Genomic DNA, 14,158 nt, shown 5'->3' on the forward strand with positions numbered 1-14,158 from the left:
ATTCATCTTTGACCTCTGACCTCAATTTGAATGTTTTGACCCATTGAAAACAAAATGATCATATCTTTGCAACGCTGAGATTAAATGAAATAATTTTAGTGTCAAATTATTTGGGAGATGCATATTAATATTCGTTCTAATGGAAAAGTTTGTCTAAAAATGGCTGGAAGTATGATTTTTGGCATATTTGACCTTTGACCTACATATCATATAACTCCGTAACTAATAGTTGGACAAACTTTAAATAGGGCTCAAATTAATCTGAAGGTATATGTTTCTATTCAGTCTAATAAGAACTTTTACAAGAAAATGACCCAAAATATTTTTATTGACCTTTGACCTGTACTGGTAGTACATATTTCTATAATCTCAAAAACTATTGGCCGTAAAATGGTTGTTTTTGTGAAATGGTTCGAACAATTTACATTTATATGTTGTATAATAACAACATTTTATAGAAATGTAAAAGAATTCTATTTATGATCACTAACTTTATAATTTATTAACATCACTAGCATTTGTTAGAATATTAAAATGTGTTATATTTGCTGATTTTAAGCACTTCACATGAATTTATCAGAATTAAGTGTATTTAATATAAAGTTTTTTTTTTTATATATAAAGAAAATTTAATTGTCTATCAAATAAGACTATTTTCAAATTATTATGGCTAAAACTTAATTAGATACAGGCAAAAAAGTGTATTTTTACTTGTGTGAACAGCGCCCTCAATCTTCATTTTTTCCAAAAAAATACCACATTTTTATGTGTTTTCCTGAACTAAACAGGTTATAACTTTGTTTTAAAGACTTTTTACAGTAACCTGTAATTTACATACCTCTTTTATAACGTACTAGGTCAGTTTCTGAAAAAAATATTTCGATAGCTTGATATTTTTGTTGAGGTTATTACATGATACACACACAAAAAAAATTTAATTTTGAGCTAAAAATCCATCTTTTTGGTTTAATAAAAGCTATCTAGCAGATATTAATACACAAAATTCATATTTTATTGGATAGATATTATGATTATCTTTCCAATAAAATATGCTGTTTGTGTAAGAATGGCTGTACAAGATTGTTTGTACTGGACCAAAAAGATGGATTTTGAGCACAAAATCAAAATATTTTTAGCATGCACCATGTAATAACCTCAGGAAAAATATCAAGCTATAAAAATATTGTTTTCATTTTATCTCAGAAACTTACTTAGTATATGGTAGAAGGTGTATGTAAGTTACACGTCACTGACAACAAATCTTTTAAAAAGTTACAACCAGCTAAGTTTATGAAACCACATAAAAATGTGGTATTTTTGGGGAAAAAATGAAGATTGAGGGCGCTGTTCACACAAGTAAAAATACACTTTTTTGCCTGTATCTAATTAAGTTTTAGCCATAATAATTTGAAAATAGTCTTATTTGATAGATAATTAAATTGTCTTTATATAAAAAAAAACAACTTTATATTAAATACACATATTTTCTGATAAATTCATGTGAAGTGCGTAAAATCAGCAAATATGACACATTTTAATATTATAACAAATGCTAGTGATGTTAATAAATTACAAAGTTAGTGATCATAAATAAAATTCGTTTACATTTCTATAAAATGTTGTTATTATAAAACATATAAATGTAAATTGTTCGAACCATTTCACAAAAACAACCATTTTACGGCCAATAGTTTTTGAGATTATAGAAATATGTACTACCTAGTACAGGTCAAAGGTCAATAAAAATATTTCGGGTCATTTTCTTGTAAAAGTTCTTATTATACTGAATAGAAACATATACCTTCAGATTAATTTGAGCCCTATTTAAAGTTTGTCCAACTATTAGTTACGGAGTTATATGATATGTAGGTCAAAGGTCAAATATGCCAAAAATCAGCCATTTTTTGACAAACTTTTCCATTAGAACGAATATTAATATGCATCTCCCAAATAATTTGACACTAAAATTATTTCATTTAATCTCAGCGTTGCAAAGATATGATCATTTTGTTTTCAATGGGTCAAAACATTCAAATTGAGGTCAGAGGTCAAAGATGAATTTTAGAAATTTGACAACATGGGTTTTTATAACCAGCATGATTCAAATATTCATAAAACACAATGTTTACACTTTCCCCATGATCTGCACACGAAAATACATAGGGATCTGGACTATATGGACGGATATTATAAATTTCGTTGCGTTCTTTCCATGCAGTTGTTAAAAATAATTTACAATGTTTATCAAAGATGTTACTTGCTAATACATAGTTAATATTGTTTATACATTGGATTTGATATTCTTCATGAATTTCTAGGTCGTCAAAAAAAAAAGGTGATATTTAAGTTCAGGTGAACTTGACGTGAATAAGTCCCATATTTTATGCAAATCAATGTTGTATAGACCTTCTTTAAGTTGTTTAAATATTGAGTTTCTAATATTAATTAATCTAGTACAATTGAATACAAAATGATAAATTGTTTCTTTTTCACCACAATTACATAACAAACATGATCCTAAATGTTGTGGTGACACAGCTTTCTTTCTTCCTTCGAGTGGTTATGAGTTAGAACGAGCTTTGAATTTAACTTGATGCATGGTAGCTACGTTTTTCCAATAAGTATTTTTCCATTTTAGGTTCATTTTTATATCTTAAGTAATTTGTTAAGGATAATATAGTTTGAGCCTTGTTAAACCATGTTATGTTATCTTCTATAATATTTTTTTCTTTAAAACCACTAAGCCACTTATTACAATAATCAATATTGAAAAACATTTGCAAATCAAATTTGTTTAAAATGGATGTATAATATCTATCAAATCAAGTCTTATTTAGTATGTATACATCCGCCCTTATGAGGGCGGGCATCACTCTCTGGAGCTCTCTGTTACAAATTTCTCATGAAAAAATCACGGAATACTCATTCTTGTATTCTTTGCTAGAGTAGTAGTACAACGTGTTGCGTTTGAATTGAACACAACGATAAGAAATCGTTTGAGAAATTGTTGTAATATTTTATCGAAAGAACAAATTAATTATTTATGTTAGGCCTAGTTTTACTAGGCTTATGAAGTTATGATCCTTTTGTCAGGAATGTTATTGCTATCACTAGCCTAGGCCTAGCCTTTCTTTTGCTAGGCCTGCCTATAGCTAGGCCTAGCCTACCTAGAGTAGTAGAAGTAGAGAAACAGTCAAGAAACAAACAAGCAAGCCAGGATCAAATGACATTGACAGCGACGTGTATGGCGGTGCAGTGAAGATGGCGTGAAGATGACCATAAAATTAAAATAACATGGACCGGCTCAGGTAAATTGTAGATAAATAATTGACAGACATATATGATAATAAATAATAATTAATATTAATAATCCACCATGCCATGGATGGTCCACACTCACCTCACAGCTAAATACACCACCACACACAGGGTCAATTTGAAAACATAAAAAAAAATGAATATTTTTGTTTTCGGTAAACTAGGCCTATAGTTATACTTTAATAGAAATTTGATTTGCAGGTACTGTAGATGTTGGCCTACGCACGATGGGCCTACCTAATTTGGCCCCTATACTGTTTTGTTGTTTTTGCAAATTTCACATGGCACCTTTTTGCCTGGTTTTATGCAACACTTGGGAACAATTGGAATATGTACCACTGTCAGTGTTAGATGAAGCAATCTTGGTTCGTTTTGTGGTTGGGTCTTCCATGAATTTTTTAAACAATCGATCTTTCTCCTCATGTTTGCTGCCCAGTAATTATGGCTTATTTCTAGCGAACTTGCTCATGATTAAAACACATCAAACAAAATTGCCACTACTACTGTACCATATCAGCTTCTTCGCATATCATAAAGCTGTAGTTTCACAATTCTATCAATATGATCAATTAAATGAAGTCGTTGATTTTTAACGTCTTCCAGTTTACAGAGAGTTTAAAATATTTGTCATGCTTTCACAGGAATTGTTTTTCCACTCAATTGGTATCCACTTGTTTTGTCATAGATTCAATTACAGACACCGTGTCAAATATGTCACTTGCATAAATCTGCCTTAAATCTAAACGTTTTTTTTCTGAAGCTGAATTTATCTGTGTATGATACATGATTTCTTAATTGTGTTTCCCTGTTTTTAAAAATGCTTCTACTGTATAGTCCAGGCGTATCTGCCACACCCACTTCTCCACAGCCCTGTTGTCAAGGGTGCATGTGAACAGAATGATATGGTACTCCTAGGGTCTAGGAAGGCATAATGCAGGGCTCAAATTTTGAAAATTTATTAGCTAGACCACTGGGCTGTGAGTTTCACTAGTCCACTCATTAGCTAAAATCTTATTGGGTAAATACTGCGCAGCTGCACACCAAATCAAAACATAACTCTACTACTGAATTATTTTAATTTCAGTATAAACTATAATATCATAATTTTAGACAGGTCTGGTGCATGGAAGATGATTATTTTTCAATTTAGAAATCACTGTCTTGATCACTCTCAAATTCATCTTGATGTTCATCATCTGATTCTTGTTTTTCTTCTTCTACTACCTGCATTCGATTTAAGTATCAAACTCCACCACTATTCCATACTGTAGGTTGATAGCTGGTACGGAGGTTATAATCAGTGATGGTGGGTGACTGCATCATGATGACCATCTGGTCAGTCACCCGATCTTCCCAGGATGATCGGTACTTGGTCTTCAGTTGTTTCATTTTGTTGAAACCCCTCTCTGCCTCAGCAGAACTAGCTGGAATGGCAAGCACAGGTTAATAAAAGACGACACATTTGCAGACCTTGATTTATAAATATAAGAGGATAGCTCCTAATGGCTCTCCTCAATATGTTGAGGAGAGCCATTATTTTGATTAAGTATTCGAGGCACAGGCCCACCATGGTTGGGCCTGTGGCGAGCCGAATTTTGATAAATGACACCTCTAGATGGCCGGAAATGGTACTCTCGCACGTAAAATTCATCGTAGGTCATTGTTCTCTGAACGTAGTAGTCTACGATGTATTGTTATGATATTAAATTATCTACGCGTCGATCGTAGGGTGGTTCGTAGGGTTAGTAAACACCATTGTCATCGCCTTTACTTTAGAAGCATGGACAATGCAAACAAACAATGTATTGTTTGCTAATTAAAATCCTATCTAAAGATAGTAGACGTCAATTTTTGTAGCCACCCTAGCTAGCATCGGTTATCCTAATTTGGACGGAAATCCGCCGACGAGACGACATCGGGTCCGTGGACCTCTCAGATCACGCAGAGAGAGAGAGTCGAGGCTATCTATCTAGTCTAGTTTCGGCGGCCTACACTATAAATTATTTAATCCTACCTTGGGTTAGCGAATTATAAAAACAACGACACCTAGGCTAGGACACCAACAAAATACAGTATATGCAAAATAAATATATATATATTCCATATTAATTACTACTGTATAAGATTTAACATAAAGGCGACATGTGTATAAGAAAAGGCCCGACCAGAATTTGGAGGGGAAAACATGTGAGCAGTTATTAAGATCAGAGAGAGTGTTTCATGTCATGTGACACAAAATCCAGGTACACGATCTTAATTACTGTTTATCGTCGGCAGCCACACATACTGAGTTTTAAAAAAAACATGTGAGATGTTGCGGTGTAAAGCAGAGAGTATCGCGTTTCATGCCATGTGACCAAAAAAACTAGGTCTGTATAATTACGGTCTTCTGACGGCAGTCTTTTTGAGCTACCGATTGAACGTTCTGATACTATTATTTAGAATGAATTGTTTAAAATATTTTTCATGCAACATCAAAGATCGAAGGCGCGCCTAGCCTATCGGGGGTAGCCATAACAAAGATCGTTTGCGCGACTATATATAGACTGTGTGTTGTATTCGGGGTTAATATTCTTATCATTATAGGCCTATATATTTTTATGACGCACTGTAACAGGTTGGGGAGCGCTATTTTAGGCGCTCCTTTGATCGTTTTCAGGAGCGCCAAGGAGCGTCAGCGCCATGGCGCTCCTTTTAAATCAAGGTCTGCATTTGAAAGTTCATCCTTTATTGTTGGAATGATTTTTTACCAATTTGCAATGGCTATCCTGTTGTATCTGTAAAGTAACATAAATGATTATTATGTGAAATAGCACTTAATTAAAACAATAACTTTTAAATTTATAATGGCACACAAGATACTCAAGTCATCTAAAGATACATTGTCAGCATTCAAAGATGTGCTAAACTTCTGTCATATGAGTTTTACCTCCTCTTTGCCAAAATCTATTAAAAAAATAAACAGATTCATTAATAAAAGTGCAGTAATAATTGAATATTTCCAGGATTGCTCCAGTGTAATGAATTCATAATATCTGTTGTTTCTTTCACATTAGCAGGCCAACATTTAAAGCTGCTAATACGTACGTAAAGCGTGTACAGTAACTATACCTGTACATGTTGCATGTCTTGGAATCTTCCATCAAGGGCCAACTGGATACCAGAAATGATTTTGACAACAGAAGATTCAATGTCTCCAGACCCAACTGGGTTCTCTCCTTTAAAACAACCATCATCATCTGCAATATTTTATCTCATGACCTGCAGTGTTTGTGTGTCATTTTCGTACAATTACAAACATATAATTAATGTTAATATATTTCTTTCAGTTTTCAGCAGATTTTCTGTATTATATGACTTACTTTGTTTTATAGTCTGCTGACTCAATCGATGCAGCAGCATCTGCTACAGTCAAACTTGATTTCTGTTCAGTCAATGACACTGAATTTGTACTACTGTATCATTTATCCTTTACGTTTCTAAATGGGGGATTACTGAGAATTCTGGCCTCCTTTTGTACAAGTCCCTTTTTAGGGAGACTGGTCTGTATTAACATTGAGATAATACTTCCCCATGCCTTTCAATCACGTTTTGTAGCAATTATTGACCTGTTCAATAGCTAAGGTTGGTTTATCACCATCGTGTGAACCTTCAGTTGGGATGTCCAAGTTCGGAGACTGTAGGTTTTGCCATGGTCGGGTAAGGTGCATGTTGTAGTGGATCTGCTGTCAGGAACTGGTGTACTGTAGCTTGTGTCTGATTTGCTCTTACTGTATTGAATTCCATGGTGTAGAATTTGGCGACAATTTATGTGGGACTGGTTCGGGGACTGGTTGCTTCTCTTCATTCCCATATTCATTTACTCACCTTATCTGCATCTGCTGAATCTGTACTTTTTACAGGTATATCGTCGGCTATAGGTGTTCTACTGTAGCTCTAGAGACTATAGCAGTACTGTAATTGTAGTATAATTGCTGAAGGTTGCCTAGGCTACTCAACCTCTAAACATTAATTGACTAATAAAGATTTAAATAAAAATATAATCTGGGCAACGGCATAAACCAGTTATACCGTATTTAATGAAAGTATTCTCAATTTCAACAATGTAGCTATAATGAGACCCGAGGCATGATGTACCACAGTTGGTAAATAGAAAAACGAATTAACACAGGCCTACTGTAGTTGTCAATACAATCATAAATTAACGTATCGAAACTTATGAACTAAACAATATAAACGTTTAATTTTTAAATCTGTATGCTATATAAATAGAACTACACTACACTTTTAGTACAGGAAAACTATGAAATATGGTTGAAAAAATTGCAACAGAATTTATTTCACAACAATGCATTTCTATAAGGTCCCAGGTAGGGGAAATAGGTTTTTTAAAACAAAATGGCCGCCAATGGCGAAAATGCCTAAAAAAGGACAAAAAAACATAAATGATAGATCTAATTACCACTTTATAACAGTTTTTACAATGGTTTATATATTTCTTTACAGTTTCGAAGATCTGAACTACAATATACACATTATTTTAAGTGCTGAAAAACCAATGTTTAAGTATGTAGATACTGTATATCCCTATTGTTATAATATAAAACGCAGTCCTTCCTATGCTTAATGCATAGGATTACGGTGTCAATAATACATTTGTACTGTTATAACAATATATTACAACATTGGTGGTGCCAGCGGAGAGGAGTATAGGGATGGGAGATCATATGGGAAGGGTGAGGGAGTCTGTCCGGCCCCCCATCCCCTCTCCCCAATTGGCTATTTTCGGGAGTATACTGTATGTAGACAATATGATATTTCCTAATATAAAACAATTGAGTGCTGTTTCAAGGATTTTCATTTTTTAAAGTGACTAAAACTACCCTTTACCTCTATAATATTGTCGGAACTTCTGGGTGCGCTCCCATAAATGTATAAATATAAATAAATCTTATCATTTAACTAGGTCCATACAGCTTTCTCAGTTCGAACCTGCAAGTGAGGAGGAAATTCTAAATATTGTCAAAAATTCTCCCTCAAAATCGTGTGAACTTGACCCGGTACCAACTTCACTGATAAAGAAATTTACTTCTTCATTTATTCCATTAATCACACATATTGTAAATAAGTCTCTTGAAAGTGGTTCTTTCCCAGAGTCTCTTAAAGTCACTCATGTTCGACCCACATTGAAAAAAATAGGTCTAGATCCCGAGATTCTGAAAACTACAGACCTACTGTATCTCGAATCTTAGTTTTTTAGGAAAAATAATTGAGAATGTTGTTTCTAAACGGATATTGTCGCATGTACAAAACCATAGTCTACTTGATCCGTATCAATCTGCCTATAAAGTGCATCATAGTACTGAAACTGCATTACTTCGTGTAAATAACGATATCATACGTGCGATGGATGATGGTAAGCTAACTGCTCTAGTATTATTAGACTTAAGTGCAGCATTTGATACGGTTGACCATTCCGTGTTGTTAAATAGACTCAGTACGTATATTGGTATTGAAGGAAAAGCACTTGATTGGTGTCTGTCATATTTGGAAAAAAGGCCTCAACACGTATGTATTGGTGATGCTATCAAAAGCTTCTTTTTTAAACTTTTCGGTACCACAAGGATCTGTTCTTGGGCCGCAATGGTTCAAAATTTATTTACACCCAATACGGGATATCATTAGTAAATATGATCTGTACTATCATGTTTACGCTGATGATACTCAGATTTATATTTCTTTTAAACCTACAATGACACACATTGACATTTCTTTGGAACTGCTCCAACATTGTATCCATGAATTGCGTGTCTGGATGAAAAACAACTTTCTTAAATTAAATTATGAAAAAACAGAATATATTCTCTTTGGATCAAAGCTGCAGTTGGAAAAACTGCCACCAAGTTTTATTTACATTGGTGAAACCCAAATAGACCCGGCTAGGCAGGTTAGAAATCTAGGGGTTGAAATGGATGCGGGTATGACTATGATTTCTCATATCTCAAAAACTATTTCTATGTCGTCTTTTCACTTACGAAACATCCGAAGGATTCGAAAGTTTATTAATGAGGCAGCAGCTAAACAACTTGTTCATGCTTTTGTCACTTCACGACTGGATATGGGAAACTCATTGCTATATGGGCTACCACAAAAACAACTCCACAGGCTTCAGCTGATTCAAAATACAGCGGCACGAGTTGTTAAAAACTACCAAGATATGCACACATATCAAATACCTTGGAAACTTTGCATTGGCTTCCTGTTAGGTACCGCATTGTTTTTAAAATATTACTCTTTGTTTTTAATTCTATTAATGGCATGGCTCCTGAATATATTTCTATATTTCTGACATGCTTAGGCTGTATGTTCCCAGACGGAATCTGCGTTCTAGTGATACGCTGCTTCTACATCAACCTAAGTCTCACCACTCATGGGGAGGCATGGAATGCTCTACCGAGCTCTATCAGATTTTGCAAAACTGTTGATACTTTTAAAAAATTATTAAAAACACATTTATTCATTAAGGCATATGGAAATCATGAGGTTTCTTAAAGTTCTAGAATTGTATAGTATACTTTTTCCTGACCAGCATTATCTTTGGGGTGCCTCTGTCTTGGTTGTTGTCTCTGAGCACCCGGTCGTCTGTGGCAAGGCAAATGTGTATCCTGTTCCTTTGTTTGGTCACCTAGGTAGGGGTCCGGGACCGCGACAGAACGAGAACGGATGGGGACCCTCCAAAGAAATTGCATTTTATTTGTCGGGCATTTGTATGATTTGTTTTATTTTTTTGAATGCGCCTTGAACACTCTTGAGTGGTATTTGCGCTATAAAAATCCTGTTATTATTATTATTATTATTGATGGCCCAGCCAATTGATGCTAGCTGCGCTCTCCCCCCCCCCCCCCCCTCATCGGGAAAATCCTTGCGCCATCACTGGACAACAATCTATTACCGTATTTATTCGGATAAACGCTACATTTAGAAAAATTGAATAACCTACGCCACCGCAACCCCTCCCCCCCCCCCCCCCCCATCGGACATCATTTTGAATTTATTTCCTCGAATGTACGCCCCGCCACATGCATATTATACACAATATTGTATTTTAACACATCTCTATTTGTAATAGAATTCACTGATGAATGACATGATGGTGTTGTATTTGTTCATATCTAAAGGGTGTATTTATTTGATTATACATATACCACATTACACCCACAAAAATAAACGCCTCTCTCCGAATAAACTCCTCACGACGATTACACGCCCCAACTACCCTCCTTAAAAATCAACCACCAAGGGCATTTATTCAAATAAATGTGGTCATTTCACTTTCATCTTGTCAGTATCTCATCCTCCATCTATTGGTGGGGAATTGAGCATGTGCTGATGCCGTGGCATTCTTAAAAAATAGTGGAGCAGCAGTCCAAACCATATTTTCTGTAGCTGCAATTTATTTTACTACAACCTTATTTACAGGTACATCTAATCAACTTTAATAGTTTCTCTGGTGGTGCTGGTAGTAAATTTGTCATCAATACTTTCCATCCCTAGTCTGTGGGTTGAAGAGTATTTCCTATCCACTGCTACTGTATACCTGGTAATAAAGACTCACGAAAGGAAATTTTGCAGCAAGGGAATAGATTTGCTTTTTGCAACTTTCTCAAAGAAAAGTGGGCTGTCTGAAATCTCACATAGCCATCAATGATGACATAGTATATGTGAGGGAATGTGCACTGCTTCTCTATTGATGAATATGGTTGATTTTTACCCATTTGTAATAATATGTTAAATTAATATTCTGTCACGGTTGCTTCATTCATTGATTTAATACCATATGTTCTCGATGGGGGAGCACTGTGAATGCATGTAAAGTCTTTCCTTGGTGTGAAGCTCTGTAAAAATTAATTTGCTTTTTATACATGGAATCCAGGGATGTGATACTACATCCCATCTATTTGGTATAGGAAAAGGTTTTAGTCTTAAAAAGTCATAACACCTGGGCAGTAGTATGCTTACAAACTCTGTAAAACCAAACGTCTCCAAAAAAAAAGAAACCATCGCATTAGAGGAATTGGCATTGGTATAGCTATATACTGTATGGAGGAATACGTTCTGGGAGAAAGTTAGCAAAAAGCAAAACAGCACTTGAAATAAAGTCTATTCCCCCAACAACAAATGCTGCAAAATGTCATTCCCTGCGTGTATATTACCATGGTACAGCAATGGATAGAAAATACTCTTCAACCCACAGACTGGGGGATGGAAAGTTACAAATGGCATGATATGTCCATTGATGACAAATTTACCACCAGTGCCACTGTTTGTGACGAATACCACGGCATCAGCACATGCTTAATTCTTACCTATAGACAGAGGATGATAACTGGACAATGAAAATGAATGGAGTATAGATTGTAAGATTGTATAATTCTATTGTTGTGACAGTACAAATGTAAATGAACTGTTTTATTAGACACCGTAGTCCTGCATTATAATGCATAAGACTACGTTGTCTATTATTATAACCATGGTGATATCTTGATACTTAAATGTGTGTTTTTGCTGCTAAATAGCCCTTAAATTAATATGTATATTGCAGTTTAAATGTTTGACACTAAAGAAATATAAAAAGCATTATAAAAACTGCTATCAGTAGGTATCCCAATGAAGCGGATTTTCGTTACCGCGATTTTAACACGTTCGTGAAATTTCAAAAAGTGACGTGTCTTTGAAGTTAAAAATATACTATTTCTGATATACACATGTGAATAAAAATTATATGTCTGGAAAGATCTTGTTTAAGGGATTATTTTCATATATTTTTAATCTATGTTTATTAAATATTTTAATAGAAAACGCGAGTTAAAAATGAGGTACAAAAGCCGGCGAGCCGAAATCCGCGCGCTAAAAATAACTTTGGAAAACACCTACCCATTTTCAAAACACGATCGCACGAGGTCCATAATAGGTGGTGGAGTAATTTTTGTTGTATGTTATCAGGCTTTAAATACTCTTTATTTTGATATGTAAATCGGTTATTATTATTATGTACATCCGCCTCAAATGTCAATTTTAACGATAAAAATTGAATTTTTTAGTCTTTCTCATTATCAAAATCTGGCTAATTTAGTATTGAATTGAAGCTAATTTATATTTTTGTTTGATAAACCACATCGTTTTATTTGACTTTGCGTGGACCTCGTGCGAAGAGGCCAACAAGACCAACCACTGAAAAAAATAATCCCTACCATAAATATCAGTGTTTACCATTTTCCTTACGGGGGGGATTCAGTTCTCCGCTTATTACTAAATTATCGTCGCCCACACAATGTGCATGGTATGCATGTATTAGCGCGTTAATTAATGATTGGATAACCCCTGCAGTGGACTGTTCCATTTTCTGAACTAGTCTTCGCCGCACACGAGGCATGTCGAAAAATGTCGCCTCTCATGGAATATTTGCTTCGAAACGTCAATTTTACCGATTTATTAAATTATTTAATAAGTGGAATATTTATAAATCTACTATATAAAGCAAGTAGGTTAGGAAGAAATGTACCGAAGAAATTTAAGAAGCTTTGATTTTGCTATGCAGCGGCCGTAAGTCATTGTATGTAGGCGGCCGAAACGCGCTTTGGCCTGTGTTGCCGTTGTATGTCTACGCTGTTTCTAGGCCTAAATTTTATTCCGTATATTTCAATTCAAAGTGCAACTTTCGGTTAGAATAATCGAAAGGGAAATAAAATTAAACATGCTACAATTATACCATTGAGGTAATTACTTTGTTAAATAAAAAATTTCTTCCCGATATTTCTTAGGCAGAATTTAGCGTCAGGCTTTTATTTAGACCTTGCTAGCTAGCTAGGGGCCTATCTTAACTTGTAGTAGGCGCGGCCGAGTCTACGTTCGGCCCGGCGCTCCAAATGGAATCGAACACATAATAAGCACGGGCTTAATTCTTATTTTTGGCGGTTCGAAAATCAATTTAAATAATATATGATTATAAATATAACTTTAAATACTAGAATTATTAAAAAAATGTATACTTACGAAAAATAATATTTAATGAAAAGAAACAATACCCACACAGTTTTTTAACGCAATATTTTTTTTTTTCACATTTTAACATTTTTTAACAATATTTTATGTTGTATTTCAGAATTACATACCTGTCAATATAAATAACCTTACTAAAATACATATTACATTTTATGCAATGCAAAAAAAAAGAAGTTAATTCACACATTGGTTCAAAAGTTATGAATCATTTAAAGACAGGAACTTTTTGGGCATTTTTGAGACATTGGGAAAATCACGCGTAAAAAGCCCTCGGACAAATTTTGTAGGGCGATATCTAAAAAAAAAAATGTGGAGGACACCCAAAAAAATTTTTTTCTTGTACAACTCTGTTGTATCTATGGGTTTGGAAAAAATAAGAACTTTAAAATTATTAGTATAAAAGTTATAACCCTTCAAAAATGGGTTCAAATATAATTAGAAAAAGTGCCATTTTTCAAGCAAAAATCACTGTTTTTTGGGCACTTTAACGGACCATAACTTTTGAATGGATAATCCGATTTCAATCATTTAAATTGCAAAAGTTTATGTTCAGTAAGTTCCTTCTGATTAACTGAAAGAAAAAGTACCATCATTAATTTGAATTTTTACATTGGGATACCTACTATCAGTATCAAGTGGTAATTAGATATACAATATATGTTTTTTGTTCATTTTTAGACATTTTTCGCCATTGGCGGCCATTTTGTTTAAAAAAACCTATTTTACCTACCTGGATTTTTCTAGACTTTTAGTATGTTCATATAGGGACCTTATAGAA

The sequence above is a fragment of the Antedon mediterranea genome, chromosome 7, assembly GCF_964355755.1.
Source record: "Antedon mediterranea chromosome 7, ecAntMedi1.1, whole genome shotgun sequence".
Classification (NCBI taxonomy): Eukaryota; Metazoa; Echinodermata; class Crinoidea; order Comatulida; family Antedonidae; genus Antedon; species Antedon mediterranea.